General features: G+C 64.3%; 1 protein-coding gene across 7 annotated transcripts in view; it reads left to right on the top strand.

Annotated features, from left to right (window-relative positions):
• The window catches only part of MAD1L1 (mitotic arrest deficient 1 like 1), a 322,840-nt gene that overhangs the window by 298,550 nt on the left and 6,898 nt on the right, over window positions 1-17,392 (top strand). The gene's annotated exons all lie outside the window — the stretch shown is intronic.

The following is a 17,392-nucleotide window of genomic DNA, read 5'->3' as shown; positions in this document are numbered from 1 at the left end:
GCCACTTTAGCCAGTCGCTGTTTTGGGGACCTTTTGTCCACCCCCGACTGGCTGCACCAGCACCCCTTGGGCGCCTGTCACGGGTGCAGGTGTCGGCCACCGTGGCCTCCCGGATCAGAACCTCCTGCACCCACGACCCCTGAGGGCTCGGTGCACAGCTGAGGCCCTGTGGCCGTGTGTCCCTGCCGGACGCCCGCCTGCATGCGTCCCCAGCACACTGAGGGGGGCGGGCTTCTCCCGTGAGCACAGCACACCCCAACTCAGGTCTCATCCGCGGTCCCGGCACAAAGTGCTGGTTCAGCTCCTGGCTCCGCCAGCGTGGCCGTCAGCACTTCTGCAGGCTCTCTGCGCAAACACAGGCGGGCTGCGCCTGGCGGCAGGCTCCTCGGGGTTCCTCCGGGAACCCCCCGGCCGGGCCCGAGAGGTGCAAAGTGGGGGTGCGGGAGGCACGGGCGGGGCCTCGCCGAGGAGGCGCCTTCAGCGCCAGTCAGCGAGGGCAAGCGGGGTCAGAGTCCAGAGAGGCCCGGATGGCCCTCGGAGTCCCAGCAATAGGGAGGGGGCTTGAGAGAGGACTCTAGAAGGTTCTGACCAGCCATGGCCGGGAAGAGGTGGGTCTGTGGTCCCAGTTCCGCCGACTCAGGCACGGCCTCGACCAGATGGAGAGAATCCGGGATGGCGTGTGGGCCCGCCTCCTGCACCTCCAGGCCTCCCAGTGTGAAGGACGCGGGCCCGGAGGGCCTCCCAGCAAGTGTCGTTCTTCGCCACATGACGGTGTCTTCACTATGCGGTTCTTATCCGGGCAGCACCTCCTACATGTGTCGTAATCCGTCCTCAGTAAGCGATGGGAGCTTCTTTGGACTGGATCCCACCGGGCCCAGCCCCCCGTCCCTTGGCCTCCTTCCCATGGCCATCTTGCACTTCCTTCCCTGCCGCAGTGCCCGCAATGAGCTCCCGCAGGGGCCGCAGGGTCGCAGTCAGGGCTCCCGAGGGGAGGTGGGCTGGGGGCCGGGGGTTAGAGGGGTGCTGCACAGCGGAGGCCACACGCCCAGAGTCCTGCTACAGTGTAGGTGACGGCTAGCAGGTGCTGAGGGAGCAGGTGGGCGGGCGCTGTGTGGAGGGTGCTCTGCCCCGGCGCTGCCACCCCCCGTGCCCCGGCCTTCGTGTCCCGCCAGCTGCAGCCTCGGCCAGCCCGGACGCCGTGTTCGTGCCCACCCCTGCCGGCGGTCCCCGAGGGCCCCGCGTGGGCACGCTACCCGTCGTGGGTGCTGTCGTGCCACTGGGCTGCCCGTGGGTCACCAGGACCCTGGCTCAGAAGCACCTGCTTGCCGCGTGCAGGCAGGAGACTGACGTGACGCAGAGGCCCCGCTGCGTCTCCCCGCGGCCTCCGTGTCTGTCGATGCCGGGTCTCCGAGGCAGCCGGTCCTGATTAACTGTGCAAACTTAATTAGTTCGCATCAAAGTTTGCAGAGGGCGTTCCTCGGGGAGCTGGCGCGAGCGGCCTCCAATTGCAGGAGGACCGGATTCCTCGCTGAGGTGGTGATGCTAACACTGAGCACCTTCCCAGCGTGTCCGTCCTCCCCGAGTCCTGACGAGATCCGTCTTTCTGTCTGGTCTTCCCTCCCCTGCACCACCGTACGTAATATTAAAGCAATTTTTCCTGGGGAGACTGGAGGAAGCAGGCAGGGCGTTCTGAGACCCGGGGACCCAGGGTGGCGGGAGGACAGCTGCCTGGCTGTGGGGGCGTCTCCCCATCTGACTGTCACGTCGGCCGCACCGCCAGGGTCCTGGGGTGTGGCTGGGGGGCTGCTTGTTGCTGGCTACACGCGTGATGGGACTGTGCTTGGCCTCAGCCACCGGGCAGCCTGGTCACTCGTTCCACGGCCCTCACCCCGTGCTGGTCTGGAAGAGTCTGATGCCGCCCCAGGGATCCGTCTCACGTGGGTGACATCTTACGGCTTTGGCCCCTCTCTCGCCCTCCCTGTCCCCCTGGGCCTGAGGCCCCCGCCTCACTTCTCCGCAGGCTGGTGCGGCCTCTGGGGCACCGCCACCACTGGGCGGGTCTCCCCTGTCCACCATGCCCCCAGCTCCCAGGAAGTTGGCTGTGGCGCCCCGTGTCGTGTTGGCCCAAGTGGCACAGGGAGGCAGGGCTCCAGGTGCGCACCTCTCCACCCCAGGAGAGCCTCTGTCTCCCCACCGGGAGCCTCGGCCCCGGGTCGCTGGAGGAGAAGTGGTGCGTGTCTCCTACAGGGAAGACCTGGGCTTCGGGGGGCCTCTGTCTTCCAGTGGCGTCCTGTCCGGCCTCCCTCCCTGCGCCCCTTCCGTAAGGGCTGTGTTAACGTGCCCTCCAGAGGACAGAGAGCACACCCCAAGGTGCGTGACCACCTGCCAGGGCGCTCCCCGTAGTCCCGGCGAGGCAGCGGGCACCAGAGTGCCAGGCCACGTCCCTCCCCCCCCCCCCGGGGGCCCCCCCCCCCAAGCCGCTTCTGAGCCGTCTGTCTTTCTGGCACGTTTGCCGCTTCTCTGCCCGTCCCAGCCACATGCGCAGAGTGGCGGCTGGCAGTGCACCTGCGAACTGGGGCCCAGGGGTTCGGGGAGACTCTTGAGCCGAGCCCTGGTCCCCGCTGGGGCAGTCACCGCTGCCCGGGCCTGAGGTCCCACGGCGGGTACGCCCGATGCACGCCCGGCTGACCCCAGCTTCCCCACGTGGGGCTCGGGACCTTCCCCTTACCCAGCCTGGGGTCTGTTTACACTGTAAACTGTAGGAAGTGCCGCCGGGGTGAGAAGGGGCTGGTCCCTCGGAGAGCGTGCCGGGCTGGGGTTCACGAACTTTGTGCAGGACCAGCCAGCGACTGTTGTGAGCCTTAGAGGCCGTGCAGTCTCTTGTCGCGATGGTCTGCTGTGCCTGTGTCAGGCACAGGCAGCCACGGATGGATATGTAACTGACTGGCCGTGGCTGTGTGCCAATACAACTTTATTTACAAGACACAGATGGTGGGTTTGACCCAAGAGCCATGGTTTTGCTGACCCCTGTTCCAGAAGATGGGTCTGCTTGTAGCACTGACCCCAGCAACTTCCTCAAGTTCATGTGTGTCTCCGGCCTCCGCTGCTCCCACACGTCCCCCCAACGCTGCCGTCAAGGGTCACTGGCCACTGGGCTCCCCCTGGATGCACCAAGTATGTGCTGCCTCAGGACCTTGGCATCTACCTCTCCCACTTCCTGCGGCCCCTCAGAGCCACGTGCCTCGTCCTCCGCCTCATTCAGGGCTCTGTTCAAGGGTTACCTTGTGGATGGGCCTTGTATGACCATCTATGTGGAAGAAAACCCACTGCCTCCCTAGAGGCCTCCCCTGCTCCCTTTTTTTGACGTTGTTTTTTTACTTAGGCCTGTAAGCTCTTTAAGAGCAGCGATTTTGTCTAATTTATTTCCAGTTGTGTTTTTAGCAGCTAGAATAGCGCTTGCCACACGATAGGCAGTCAGTAAATGTTGGAGGGGTGGGTGGGGGGGGGTAGATGAGTGGGTAGATGGATGGGCGGACGGATGGACAGACAGGCAGATCGTGGGCAGGTGGATGGGTGGACGGACACACAGGTGGTGATTGGATGGTTGAGTGGGGGGACAGATGGACAGATGGTAGGTGGGTGGATGGATGGACAGAAATACGGTGGGTGGACGGGTGAGCGGACAGGTAGGCAGATGGTGGGTGTGTGGGTGAAGAATGAATGAACGAATGGATGAATGGATGAATGAATGAATGAATGAGGAAGCAGTTAATCCTCTCTGGAGGCTCTGGGAGGGTTCACAGGAGAAGCAGACTTCGAGGTGGCCCTTGGAGGACGAGAAGGGCCTCACTGGGAGCAGGTCACACGGGCAGAGGACCGAGCGCACGCGAAGGCACGAGACAGGAGAGCGTGGAACACGTGTGGGGGACACGTGGCTGGAGGGTGCGGGGCGTGGCATTTCTGCCTGTGGCATTGGCCTGTGTCAGGGGCAGCCGGAGCTGAGGGGACGCGGCGGGTGGCCTTCCGGTGGCCTCAGGGTGCGGGGAGGCGGCAGCGCGGTGGCGCCTCCGTTGAGCGCACAGGCCCGGCCGGCCGAGCTCCTCGGCTCCCTGGGTGCGTTTCTCGTGTCCTCCCAGAGGGCCCCGAGGCGGACGCCGTTCCTGGTGTGTCAGGGAGGGACAAAGGCCCCAAGAGGGCTCGCTTGCCGGAGAAGATTCGGGGCCGGGCTGCCAGCCGCGGGGAGCGCGTCCCCCTCAGGGCCAGGCCAGCCGCGCCGCTTACCGTCCACTCCCGCCTGAGGTCCCCACAGCTGCCCCAGCCTCGTGTGCCACCTCACACGGGACGGGTCGGCACCCGAGCCTGGTCGGCTCCGGAGCGGGCGGGGAGGCCGTGTGGGTCTGGTCTCGGGGTGCCGCTGCCCGCCACCCCGGGACCCTGGCATCTGCAGAGACGCGTCCCCACGGCCGCCCCCTCTCGCGCGGGGCGCCACCGTCCTGGTGCCAGCACGCCGACTGCGGTGCCCAGGGACCCGGCGCGCGGCTCCGGGATCCCTGCCGCTGGTGACGGGCGCTCTGGCACTGACTTCCCGGCTCTGAGCCTGACCCCATGGTGAGGAAAATCGGGTTGAAATTAAGTCAGACTTCAAACGTGAAAGCAACCAAGTAAAAAAAGCAGTCACATAGAAACACGCATTTTTCAAAACGCAGTTGTCTACCCTGTCGTAATTGACGGCCCCAGCGGCCCCAGGACACGTCCTGGCCCCCGGCAGGTGCCAAGCGAGAGGAGGTGCGGGTCTACGGGCCGGCGGGGCACCCGCCCCCTGAGTGCTCCCCCAGGTCAGGCGCCTGTACCCCAAAGACCCCCTGTGTGAGTACCAGGCGCCCCTCCTTTCCCGACGCCCACCCCTACTCCTTCCCGCCCCTGTACCCAGACCCCGCCCCGTGCCGGGTGCCTGACGTCACAGAGGGCAGTCGGTGACAGCGGAGCTGGGGCCGTGGACTGCCGTGGGGCGGGACTCGGCCCCTCCTGGGGTGCCAGCCAAGCCAGCGCAGTGCGGCCGGAGCCTGGAGTCAGGAGGCCCGTGCCACTGCCTCAGTGTCCCTGTCCGCACCCTGGGGGCGGTGGGGGCTGGCCCAGGTCCTCAGGCTGCCCGCAGCTCCACGACTCAACACGGGCTGCACCGAGCTCTTGTCCCGTGGCTTCTCCCCTTGCCGCCCCCAGGCTCTCGGGAGCCGCCCCCCAAGGCGCCAGCCAGGCCGCTATAACAGCCCCATGGAGACCCACCGGCTGCGGCGGGAGGGGACCTCACTCGTACCCAGCTCGGGAAGGAGGGTGAAGACCCGCTGTGCCTTCCGACCAGGCCCCGAGGGAGCCTCCCAGCTGCCCAGAACAGGAGGCCTCGGTGAGCGTTTTATGGATGAATTCCAGCCATACCGTGTGTGTGTTGCCCACCTTCCGCGGGTTCCCGAGGCTTCCCACCACTGCCCGGCACCCCCGCGCTGGCCCCGGGCTCAGCTTCAGGAAGCCCGTCTTGCCACTGTTGCCGTGCAGTTCTGTGGGCCGACGGGATGCCCGGGGAGGCAGGTTTCGGTCCAGTGACACATGAAGGTGGCCATGTGAGGGGCTGAGCTCCCCGTCAGGGCGTTGCTGAAGTGGGGTCACCAGCCTTAGCAGAAGGCGGCTGTCTTGACCAGACGGCATCTGAGGTCCCTTGTATCTCAGGGCCCCCGTGAGCCTGGAGCCCCCACCCACATGCCCCTCTTGGGCTACACTTCCTTGGGGTCTCGGCCCAAATGCTGCCTTCCCAGGGGCTGGGTCTCCGCGTGCATTGTTGACTGGTCCCGCCCCACGCCGCCACAGCAGGTCCTCGTGTCCTTTGCCATCCTCCGCCTCCCGCTGTGGTCTGGGGAGTCCTCGGGGTGCTGGTGCAAGGGGGACACGTGCGAGCGCGTGAACGAGCGGTTGTGGGAACGAACGAATGGATGGGTGAGCGAATGAACGAGTGAGTGAACGGGCCAGTGTGAACGGGCAGGTGAGCAGGCAGGGGGCCGGGAGGGCGGGTGGGCCGGTGAACCAGTTTGCATGCACGGCCGCCAGGGGCGTTGGCCGCCTCTGGAGGGTGCTGCTGGGGCAGGCCTGGCCGCCTGCGCCTAGAGGGGTCACCTGGGTGATGGCGGGGGCGGAGTTGGAGCCCAGTCATCCGGAGGCCACTGGAGACACGGGTGATTTAGCGACGTGATTATTTCCTAATGCGATACCTCAGAGCTTTTTTATTAGATTTCCCCCTTTTCCTTCCAAATGCTCTTTGGAAATAAACACCTGGGGCTGTTACACTTTACTCGGTTTAATTAACTTTTAAATCACACAGCGTCACCCGGACCGCTCTCAAATGTCGGCTCCCGGCTGGGCCAGGGCGGCCCGCCGTGCTGCCCCCACAGGTGCCCTGGGAGCCCCCAGAGTCCAGGCCGTGGCCCTCGGCCCCTGCCCCGCCAGAGGTTCCGGGCCAGTGGGCACCACCCGGGCCAGCGGACTCAGGGTCTCGCCGCAGGACGAGAAGCGCCCACCCACAGCCCAGACACGATGAGACCGGCCGTGGAGGTTTTCCAGAGCGCGTGCCAGCCCCGCCCTCTGGGCATTGCGGGGCCCCGCTCCGTCTGTGCCTGGCCGCCTCCCTTCCCAACACCCCGCAGCACCCCCAAAAGGCCCAGCTGCACCCACCGGACATGTCTGCCTCTGTTTCCGGGTGCAGACGCGCTGGAGCATCCGGAACGTCTGTCTACGGAGGAGCACGGGGGCACCTCTCCTCACGCAGCGCCCGCCCGGCCTTTAGTCCGGCTCCATTTGGTGGTCTCCCTGCGTTCAGTAATTTGTGACTTTCCGGGAAATGATCTGCTTCCTTCAAGCTTTCAAACCACCCATCTTATCCCGGAGCACTTTGAAAACACGGGCCTTGCACGAGTTATTTGGCGCGGTGGCGGCCAGGGAGGCGGTGATGGCACGTAGCGGGCGCTTCCCCGTCCTGGGCGTCTGAGATCCCCGAGGTAGGCACCAGCCCCTGGGCTCCCTGCCCGTGGGCTGCCCTGCTCGGGGCGGTGGGCGCCTGTGGAGGCCGTCCGGTGCTGGCCTGTCCTGGTCCCAGGGAGTCGGAATAGGAGGGGGAGGTCACTGTCCACAGGTGCCCCAGAGTGGGGTGCTTCCAGGTGTTTCCAGGGCTCTCGCCCTGTAACGCTTGGGGCATCTGCCCCAGGCCGGTCCATTCCGTTGTCACTCGGGGACGGGAGGCCGTGTCCCTCTACCTTTCTGCCAGGACACAGGCTCCGAGAGCAGCCTCCTCTGGGTGGCCTGAGGTCTGGCCTCTGCCATGACGGCCGTGTCCCCAACACCACAGCGGGGACAGCAGCGTGGAACCCGGAGGGCTGTGGTCTAGGGGTGACTTTCCCTGAGAGGGAGGCCCTCCCAGCGGATCTGGGGCCCTGCCGCCATGTGGGCAGTGTTCCGACGAAGGCAGGTGGAAGTCAGAGAGACGGCGTGTGCCGGTTTGTTCGGGAAGTTAGATTCCCTTAATGTCACACGCTCGGCTGGAACGTTAACCACTGTTTTCCGAATGAGAGCCTGGCTGATGGTGCTCGTCCGGGAGGCCCAGCCTGCGTGAGCCCTCTCTTCGTAAGCACACTCTCCCCATCTGCGTCCAGGGAGAGGGACCTCGGCGGCCCTCGTGGCACGCCCCCAGAACCACGTCCACTCACGTCGGGCCCGTGTCCCTTCCCCACCAGGACCTTTGGGGGCCTCCCAGGGCGGAGGCGGGACCGGCCCAGGCAGCACAGACGCGGTTCTCCGCCCGGGAAGTGCCTTCCTGCCCTGGGGGGTCAGAGCGCGTGGGCCCTGGCCGCTGGGGGCCTGGCCGACTGCCCTGTGCATGGCGCAGCTGCCCGGACCACCGCTGCTTCAGGACAGCGACCGTGACCGCCTTCCCGCCCTTTGTTGGCAGGGGTGCTTGGCCTTCCAGACCCTCCTGAGCCACGTCCCGTCCCTGGACACCTGGCCCGCTGCCCCATGGCCCCAGCTCGTTTGGATGTGAGATTTGGTGCTTGCTCAACAGAAGAAGCCAGACTTCGGTGGGGACAGATGTGAGCTCTTCAGACACCCCCGAAGAGAGGGGTGATTTGCCTTTCCCAGAACAGGCTGGAGAATCATTTCTGAAATTAAATCACAGGAAGATACCTGCCGGATGTGAGCAGATGGCTCGTATCCGTTCTTGGGGCCGAGGAGCAAATCGCTGCAGATACGTTTTCAAGTTTCTTCTGCAAATGAACGTGGTCAGTGAAAATGCAGAGTTATCAGCAGGACGTGGACTCTACTGCAGGATGAAGAAAACCCTACGATATGATTCCAGCCCCGTGAAGCGGGTCTGAAAGCAAATAGCTCCGTGCGGCCGAGGCGCTGACGAGACGGAGAACACGCGTCACACGGTCTGCACCCGCAGATGGCTTCGGTCCGAGCGTTGTTTGCGAAGAACGAAGGACTTCCTTCCTCTGGCTTTTATTGTCCGAGGGCAGGGGTCTGGGGGAGGGAAGCAGTGTGCGTGCCGTGCCCTTGGCCGCAGAGCGAGGGGCGGGCCTGCTCAGGTGTCTAACGCGGGTGCCCACACGGCATGGCGTCTCCTCCCTGAGGGCCGGACCGTGGCAGGGGGAGCCCGGGACCCTGTGCTTCCAGCCGGCTCTTTGTCCAAGAGGAGGGGGGCGGAGGGGAGAGCCCTCGGTCCTGGTGACCCCACCAGCCAGGTGGCCGTGTCCTGTCCCGAGTCCTCTCCATGGGCTGGATGCTTTATTGGTCCCGAATCACCCCTCGGTTTGGGGACGCCTTGGGTGCAAATGACTCTAGTTTGATCGGCATCCTTGGGTCTTGGTGCTTGCTCCCTTGGTGGCCTTGGTGGCCTCCACCCTGGCGGTGAGACGCTGCCCCGCAAGGGCAAACTGCATCTCACCCTGGCTGTGCTCCGGCTTTCACCCAGACTTTTGTACCCCTTGCGGAGCTGAAGGCGGGGGCCCGCGCAAGAGTGGGGTGGCACATGCCCCCTGGAGCACGGATGGAGGGCCCGGAGGCCAGCCGTGTCCCCTCCTGTCTGTCCCCCGCTCCCGAGGCACAGCCGCCACTCAGCCGTCCTGACAGCCCTGGGTGGTGGTGCCTTAGAATGGGTTCCCGTGGAGCTCGGCTGCAGGGAGAGGCCCCCCGCCCCCATTTGGTGGCAAGGCTGAGCGTGTCTGTGTTACTCTGTGGTCCCCCCAGGCCCTGCGGAGGGAGTCAGGGTGGCCAGCGTGGCTTTGTGCGCCTGACCCGAGGCGGTCCGTCACTCCGGGCCCGCTGCCTGGCTGGTGCACACCCAGGGACTCGAGCTCAGAGAGGCGAGCGAGAGACTACGACGGCCATGCTGCTCAGTGCACTCCATTCTGGAACCAGTAGGAGACAGGCCAGTCAGTGGGGTTCCGGGCCGTCGTTTTTGGGTTGCTGACTTCCCGGCCGCCAGACGCTGAAGGAGCCGGAAGAGCCGCTAACCGACCAAGGTCAGAGCCGCGGCCACCCCTGCGTCAGTATTCTAGGCACGGCTGTGCTGGACCGAGCTGCGCTTTGGAGCGTGAGTCCCCGCCTCCCACGGGCTGGGAATAAATAGTGGGCTCCCAACCCCAGGCCGGCACACTGCCCGGTGGCCCACCAGTCTGCCAGGAGGGGTCGTGGGAAGCAGGAGACCTCTGCTCCAGCGCCCCCCGTGCCCTGCGGTCGGCCCACCCGGGCAGTGCCCGTCATGGTACCAGGCGGCGCCCGTGCCCGGGGAGAGCGAGACGAGCCCTGGGCGTCACCGTGGTCCCCTCCCCCATCATCCTGCCGCACGGGCTCTCGATGGAGGGGACAGTGACCCTGGCCGTCAGGCCGTGCATCGTGATGGCAGCACGGGGATGGTCATGCCGCCCCGGCTCACGGTGGTGGGGTGCAGCCCGGGGAGGCGGTTCTGGCTGAGCTCCCAGCCCCTCACCTCTGGTGCACATGCCCCCCCCCCCCAGGTGGAAAGGGAAGACGGGGTCAGACATTGGGACCCTCTGCACGGTGTCCAGCACATGCCGAGTCCTGTCAGGTCACCCTGGGGGCAGCCCAGGGCTCCTGTGTCATCGCAGCCCCTCTCTCCGCCTCGGGGCAGAGGCAGATGTGAGGGGAGGTGTCGGTCCCCCGCGTAAGGAGAAGGTCCCAGGTGTGGCAGCCCCAAGCTCAGCTCTCGCCTGCCCCTGCAGCCCCCACCCCGCCACAGGCCCTGTGTCCCCCGCCACGCCCACCCGCCCTCTCCGGGGTCTGCCTGTGGGCGTCCACCCGTCTCCTGCTGGGTTCCCGCCCATCGTCCCTCCCATCGTCCCTCGGGCTCAGGCCTGCCCTGTCACGGGGTCACCCTACAGGTCACGGAGGGTCCTGCAGGAGCGCGCACCGTCACTGCCTCCCGGAGTGTGTGACGGCCCAACCCTCGTCGGCGGGATGCACGCGGCCCCGTGACAGGATGTGACCCGAGCGGGGCCAGCAGGGGTGAGGCACGGGGACGCCAGGCATGGCTAGTTCTTTGCTTCGTTGTCTTTTCACCCGTGGTGAGATTGTGCCGATTCGCGTGAATGTCCCCGCGGTGGCTTCGGCTCACCCCCTCAGAGCCTCCTTCCTGTCAGGCGGGCGCGTGTGTTTGCAGGGACCAGACTTCCGGGCTGTCCTGTCGCCACGGCGGCACGAAGTGTGGAGCAGAAGGGAGGTTCTCACCAGCCTGTCCCGGCGGGAGGAGCGCCAGCGGGACGGCTCTTGCGAAAGCAGGGTGTCCTCGGAGACCGGTCCTCGCTGGACCTGCCCCTTTGGAAACGAGAGGGGTGCCTGAACCGGCATCCCCGGCTTTGACTTTGACGCCTTCGCCTGAGGCGGAAAAGGCCCGGGAGGAGCCAGGCACTTCGGCGATGAGATGTTTTAACTGCATCTTAAGATGGGATTGCGATAAAGAACGCCGGACTGTGACTAACCGATCGAATCTCAGGTCGGCCCAGCGCAGTCAGCTGGGCCGCCCGCAAGGTCTGCGCGCTCATCGGGCCGCGGCCCCCGGGGAGCCTTCCGGGTGCAGCCCGCCGCGCAGCCGGCTCAGCCCGGGGCTCGTGAGCAAGAGGGAGGTTCCTGTTCTGCTCAGTCGATGTATCACCCATCCAAGAGCCTTCGGGTTCTCCAAGAAGGAGAGGGAAGGACACGCCATCCCGCAGGGTTCACGGCGAGGCAGAGGGTCCCGGCGGAGGGTGACCTGCTCCTGCTTTTCCGGCAACCCTGCCTGCCGGCGAGGTTGCGGGGCTCGGTGTGCGCTCCTGAGCCTGGGCCGCAGGCCTGCCTGGTGGGCGTGCTGGGGCCTCACCTCGGCTCAGGGTTCAGGCAAGCAGCCTCTCCCCGGCGGGCTTTCCCGTTGAGCCACAGGCGGGCGGAGGTGCACGCGGCCTCGCCATACCCCGGTGGCCTGGGCAGGGGGCAGGAGGGGGGCAGAAGCCCAGGCCAGGGAGGACAGGGGCACGTGGTCGGTGCTGGCTCAGGGCCCCGGGCGGGAATGGAGGGCCGAGGAGGTGGGCAGTCTGTCCTCAGCCAGGCCGGGCCCTCCTAGGAGGCTCCAGGAGACCATCACCGTGGAGCAGGCACCCCCCACCGCGGGGTCCCAGGACTCCTGCCCCGGGTCCTTTCCGGCCGCCGCCAGGGACTGAGACGGGCTCCTCGGGGCGCAGCAGAGCCTGAGCCCCGAGCCCCTTGCCGGGACTGGCGGGGACTGCAGTCCCGGAGACGTGGCCTTGGGGCCCCTGGGCCGGAGCCTTGGGAACGGCCGGGTTGCCCCAGAGCCCAGGGGGGTGGCGGCCCCCCACAAGCCCGGAGCAGGGGTCGGAGGGGCCGGGTGTGACCTGTGGAATCTGTTGGGACTCCCTCTCTTGTGTAATTACCGGCGTGGCAGTTGCAGAGTTGAGATGCGGCTTAAAAAGCCTTTGTGAGTAATTAGTGTCAAAAACACAAGATCTACAAAGCCATAAACTCACAGCTTGGTGATATTACCGAGTACTAATTAAAAAAGAAAAAAGAAAATTTCCTTTCATGATCCGATTTTCAGCCTTGCCAAAGATGAAAAACAAGGCCGTTTGCAGATGATACCAACACCAGAGGGCTGAGCGGGGTCGTCAGCACAGAGATGGTGGCAGAAACGTGAGGGCTGGGGACCCTGGGACATTGTGGGGCCCGGCTCCCCGAGGCCTCAGCCAGGAGCGCCCGTGGTTCCTGGCGGGGACGGAGAACCCCGAGTCAGGGGCAGTCACAGGCCCGAGAGATGGGGCCTCGTCCCCCAGCGGGACCCTGCGCGGCAGCCGCGGCCCCTCGTTCCGGGGGGGGGTGGGGTCTAGGTTACCTGGACCGCGTGTGCCCCGGCTTCGGGTCGCCCGGCCCCGCCGAGCCTCCCAGCAGCCTCCCTGCCTGGGACCCCCGCGGAAGAGAGGCACCTGGCAGGAGCGGGGCGCCCTAGCAGAGCCACCGTATGCGCTTCTCGGCACAGACAGAGGGGACTCTGCTGCCAGGATGGAGGCTGCTTTAAGGCACGACCCTCACGGCCGCAGGAGGGCGAGGGCCGGGCGGCAGGTCCCGATCCCATGGCAACCGGGCGGTGACCACTTGCGTCCTCGTCGCTCAGGGCCCGTGGCAGCCACGCGCCAGCCGGGTGAGCGGCGAGGCCCAGCGCACAGCGCGTCTGGCTGCTCTTACGCCAGCGTGACTGTGGAGACACAACTTTCCGGGAGTCACGTCCATCACAGGGATGTCTTTAACCCAGGGCTAGCACGATGTGCCTGCTGCATGGCATGTGACCACGGCCGAGGCACCCGGGCCACCAGCCGTGCTATGCCAGCCACCTGTGAAGTGCGGGCTACCCCCCCCCCCAGCCAAGTGGCTCCCCCATCTGGTCTCGGGGTCCTCGGGACCGGCCTCTCCGTACGGCCGGGCCCGGCACTTGTGTCTCTGTGCCCCTGGCCCAGGGTGGGGCCTGGAGGCGGTGTCCGCGGTGGTGGCCAAAGGAGGCGGCCTGGGCCCGGCAGGAGAGAATCCCTCTCTCTCAGCCAGGTCGCTCTGTCGATGGCACAGGACCAAGCGTTTGCGGACCCTCGGTATCCGTACCCGCAGCCGCTGGCTTACTGTGCTGTAGGGCCCGGTGAGAAGACCGCGTAGCGCTTTCTCCCAAGGCCATGGGGGCTACAGGGGAGCCAGGAAGTCCCTGTGGAGGCGGCTGGGAGCAGGGAGGGCGTCTGTGGAGCCGCCCCCGCCTCCTCACTCGGAGCCGCTGGCGGTATTCCTGGGTGTTTGCATTCGCGTGTTTGAGGCCCCTGTGTGCGTGCACAGCACACGTCTGCTCGGGTTTTGGTCAGGGGTGTGCGAGCCTCCCAGGTCATCGAGGGGAGAATGGCCATCGTAGCAACACGGGGTCGACAAGAGTGTCTGTCCGCACCATCGCTTCCTTTTGTCGGGCGCATCCCGAAGCGTTTGGTGTCTTGACGCTGTTGTGAAGGGGATTGCTTTTCCGCTTCTAATCTCTCCTTGTTGCTACTGTAGAAGAGCAGTTCGTGTTTGAATATTGATCTTTTCTTTTGCACCCTCGCTAACCTCATGTGTCGTTCCTGGTATCTTTGTAGCGATTGGATTTTCTACCTGGACCGTGACGTTGCACCTGCACGGGTCCACACAGCCTCCAGAGCGATGCTGAGCCAGCTGGCGAGCCTCTGCTTGCGGCGGGCGGGGAGGTGCTCGCTCTCGGGCCGTCGACTGTGGCGTGAATGTGGGTTATTCGCAGGTGCCGTCGGTCAGGCTGAGGAAGTTCCCGCCTGTTCTGAGAATCACGTGGCCCTTCTTCTTGACGTATCGGCAGCGCTGGGCTCGCCGTGGGCCTGGGGCGTGCTCGTCCTCATCGGGTGTCTTACTTAGACTTGACGTCGGGCTGGTATCGCTTCCTCCGGTGTTGCGTGTTGCGTGGGACCCGGGGAGCGCCACCAGCCCGGGAGATTCCGTGAGAGGTTTTCCCGTAGCGGACGCAGGGCTTAGCGGGTTTAGCCCTCCTCTGCGGTGAGCTCGGCGAGTTCTGTCTTTCAGAGTTGGTCCGCTGCATCTAAGTTGTCGGACTCACCGACGTGAGGCCGGTAGTGCTCCCTCCTTGTGTTTCTGACATCCGTGGGACCCGTGCTGTCACCCCCGTCCCCCACGACCCCATCAGTCGTCTTCCGCCCTTCATTCCTAAGCAGTCTGGCCCAAGTGCGTCAGCCTTGTTAATCTTCGCGGACCGCCGCGGGTTGTATTTTTTTCTCTTGCTTTTCTGCTTTCCGGCTCATCGATTTCCGCTTTGATCTTTGTTTCCTTTCTTCTGCGTACATCGGGTCTCACTTGCCCTTTTAATTTCAGCTTTTTGAGGTGCAAGTTGAAGTCACTGATGGGAGCCCTTTCTTCTTTTCTGGCATAGACATTTAGCGCTAAAAACTTCCCCAAGGTCTGCCTCAGTCTCTCCACAAATTCGGATGATTTTGTTTTATCTTCATTCAGTTGAAATGACTTAGTAATTTCCCTCTTGGTTTCTTCTTTGACCCAGGGGTTACTTAGAAGTAGGTTGCCAAGTTTCCAAGTATTCTGCCAATCTCCAGCTACCTTTCCGTTACTGGGTTTTGACTGAATTTCATTGTGGTCGGAGAACATACTTTGCATGGCGTTAATCCCTTAAGATTCGTCGAAATTTGTCGTAAGGTCCAGGATGTCGTCTGTGTAGCAAACGTACTTAAAAATACCGTGTATTCTGCTGGAGCGTGTGCTATAAATGTCAGTTACGTCAGGTTCTTTGATAATGTTGTCAAGTGTCCTATCTTCTATCAAAGTCTCGCCGATTTTTTATCTTTCCTGTCAATTAAAGACAGACAAGCGTTGAAATCTCTAATTCTGGATTTGTCTGTGCCTTCTTGTATTTCTGTCATTCTTTTTTTATTTCATGTATAAATTAGTCCTGTCATCATTCTGAAGCAACCCTCATCCCCAGGGACGGTCTTCGCTCCAAAGGCCGTTGTTTCCGGCCTGTCTTGTTCCTTGAACCTCTTTCTCTGCCTTCCTCTGGGTCGGGGGAATGTTTTGTACAAGTTGGTCTGTCTCCTTCTTTGACTTACTGTCTGTACTTCTTCTCGTGCTGTTTTGAGGGTTGTTGAAGGACTTGCGTGCCTCTTCCCGCAGCCTTCTCGCGACGTGGGGCGTGAGAACCCCGCCGCTCCGAGCTCCCCTTGGATGTCACTTTGTGCACGCGAGGAGGCTCGTGGCCTGCTGCCGTCACGAGTCGGGGCTTCCCTCCGCTCTCCGTGCTCCCATTTCCACTCGTGCGTGTCTGGAGCCGGCCTCACCTTCTGAACATTTCCACGGGGAGTGGGGGGCGCCGGGGGTTGTGTTTGGTTGCTGCTTCTGTACTTTGCAGGCCTCCGTGGTCGCCAGTGAGCGTCCGCTGTCACCCCATCCTGCGCCTCTGGCCATGTGTCTGGTTGTCTCTGGCCGCCGTATCTTAAGATGTGTTGTTCCTGCTTTAGAGCACTTGGGTTACCGTGCACTCTGGTGTCATTTTCTTGACTTACCTTTCGTGTTCGGTAAGGTTTTCATCACCTTTCAGGATGTTTTTCTTTTTTTTTTTTTTTAATTTTTTTTTTTCAACGTTTATTTATTTTGGGGACAGAGAGAGGCAGAGCATGAACGGGGGAGGGGCAGAGAGAGAGGGAGACACAGAACCGGAAACAGGCTCCAGGCTCCGAGCCATCAGCCCAGAGCCCGACGCGGGGCTCGAACTCACGGACCGCGAGATCGTGACCTGGCTGAAGTCGGACGCTTAACCGACTGCGCCACCCAGGCGCCCCTCAGGATGTTTTTCTAAAGGGATTTTTTTCTGCCCTCCTATATCGACAGTCCATGGCGGAACAAGCACTCACCGCGAGCACGGTGGCGGTGGCCCGATGGTCAGTGGCCGGACTGCGCCCAGGTGGGCCCTCCTTCGCGCCGCAGCCACGAGTCTCTTGGGGAGAGACTCACGTGGGTCCGCTCAGTTCCTCTTGGGCCATTGGCCAGAGGCCACCGTCAGTTCCCGTGACAGCCTGTGACGTGGCAGCTGGCTTCATCCGTCTTGTCAGCACGTGAGTGAGTTAATATCCGAGGTGGGGACACAGACACCGTGTGCCCCTTTCCACTGAGGGAAGTCCAGCTCGCAGAGGGGAGGGGAGGTGCCACGGTCACACGGCGAGTGGGAGGGGCAGCCACGATCGGAGCCCAGGTCCCCAGCTCAGTCTCTGCCGCTCCCCCAGCCGGCCGCCTGTGTCCCCGTGAGCGCTCCACTGTACCAGCTTGTCTGGACGGGGAGGGGGGCTTCCTACGTGACCTGGTGCCATTCGCGTCATTGCGCTGAGGGTGGCTGGCTAGGGGACACGTGCTCCAGCCCATCTGGCCCGGGCCCTCCCGGGACGTCCGGCCTTCAGAGCCGTTTGGGGGCCCCTTGCACTTGGCCTCCTGCCCCTGGGAGCCAGTAGGAGGGAGGTGGCCCGGCCCCCACGGTTGTCCCCACCTTCCTCCCGGGATGGGAAGGAGGCCTGGGCCGGGAGTGGGACGCCAGACGGAGCCTGGCCCTGTGCCGATGACCTGTGGGCCCCCTGGGCACCCACCTGTGATGCACGAGGCTCGTTGGAAATGACCCTGGGCCCTCGCCGCCCATGTGCGCCCTCCTGCCCCTCCCTCGTGAGGCCGTGGGAGCAGCTGCACAAACCGGGGCGAGGCACGAGGGATGCAGAGCCGTATAAATAGAGTAATAATAATAACAACTGTGGGCTCGGAACCGATCTGCAGCTGCTGGGGCGCCTGGCCTCGCCCCCCCCCCCCCCAGAGCACGCTGGGGAGAGGTCGCCCCTCGCCGGGGACGGTAACTCCAGCAACGCCGGTATAATTAGAACATGCGGTATTTAGCCGTTTCCCGGCACAATTGAGCGGGGATAATTGGGGGAGCTATTTCCCTCCGCCCCGTGCTGGACATGCTTTTTGCCAGCTCGGCGTTTGCAGCTTCGTGCTGGGACGGCCTCCTCGGCGTTCCGTCCAGCTCGTCCCGATCCGCTGGCCACCACGTCCCTCTGCCTGTGCCCAGGCCTGTTTGGGTCCGCCTACGCCGAGCACCGGGGTCACCCCCCCCCCCCCGCCGCCCGCCCTCCCTGAGGGACAGCAGTGGACGGGGACACGCACCAGAGCCGGAGGCTGGCGGGGCATGTGGGGGGACGCCTGGGGGGCAGCGGTGGGAAGGGCCTCCTCGCCCAGCCCGGCCTACAAGGTG

This window comes from Herpailurus yagouaroundi, unplaced genomic scaffold, assembly GCF_014898765.1.
Source record: "Herpailurus yagouaroundi ecotype Mexico unplaced genomic scaffold, PumYag 216, whole genome shotgun sequence".
Lineage (NCBI taxonomy): Eukaryota > Metazoa > Chordata > Mammalia > Carnivora > Felidae > Herpailurus > Herpailurus yagouaroundi.
Note: the sequence above shows the minus strand (reverse complement) of the source record. Positions and strands in the feature narration are given on the sequence as shown.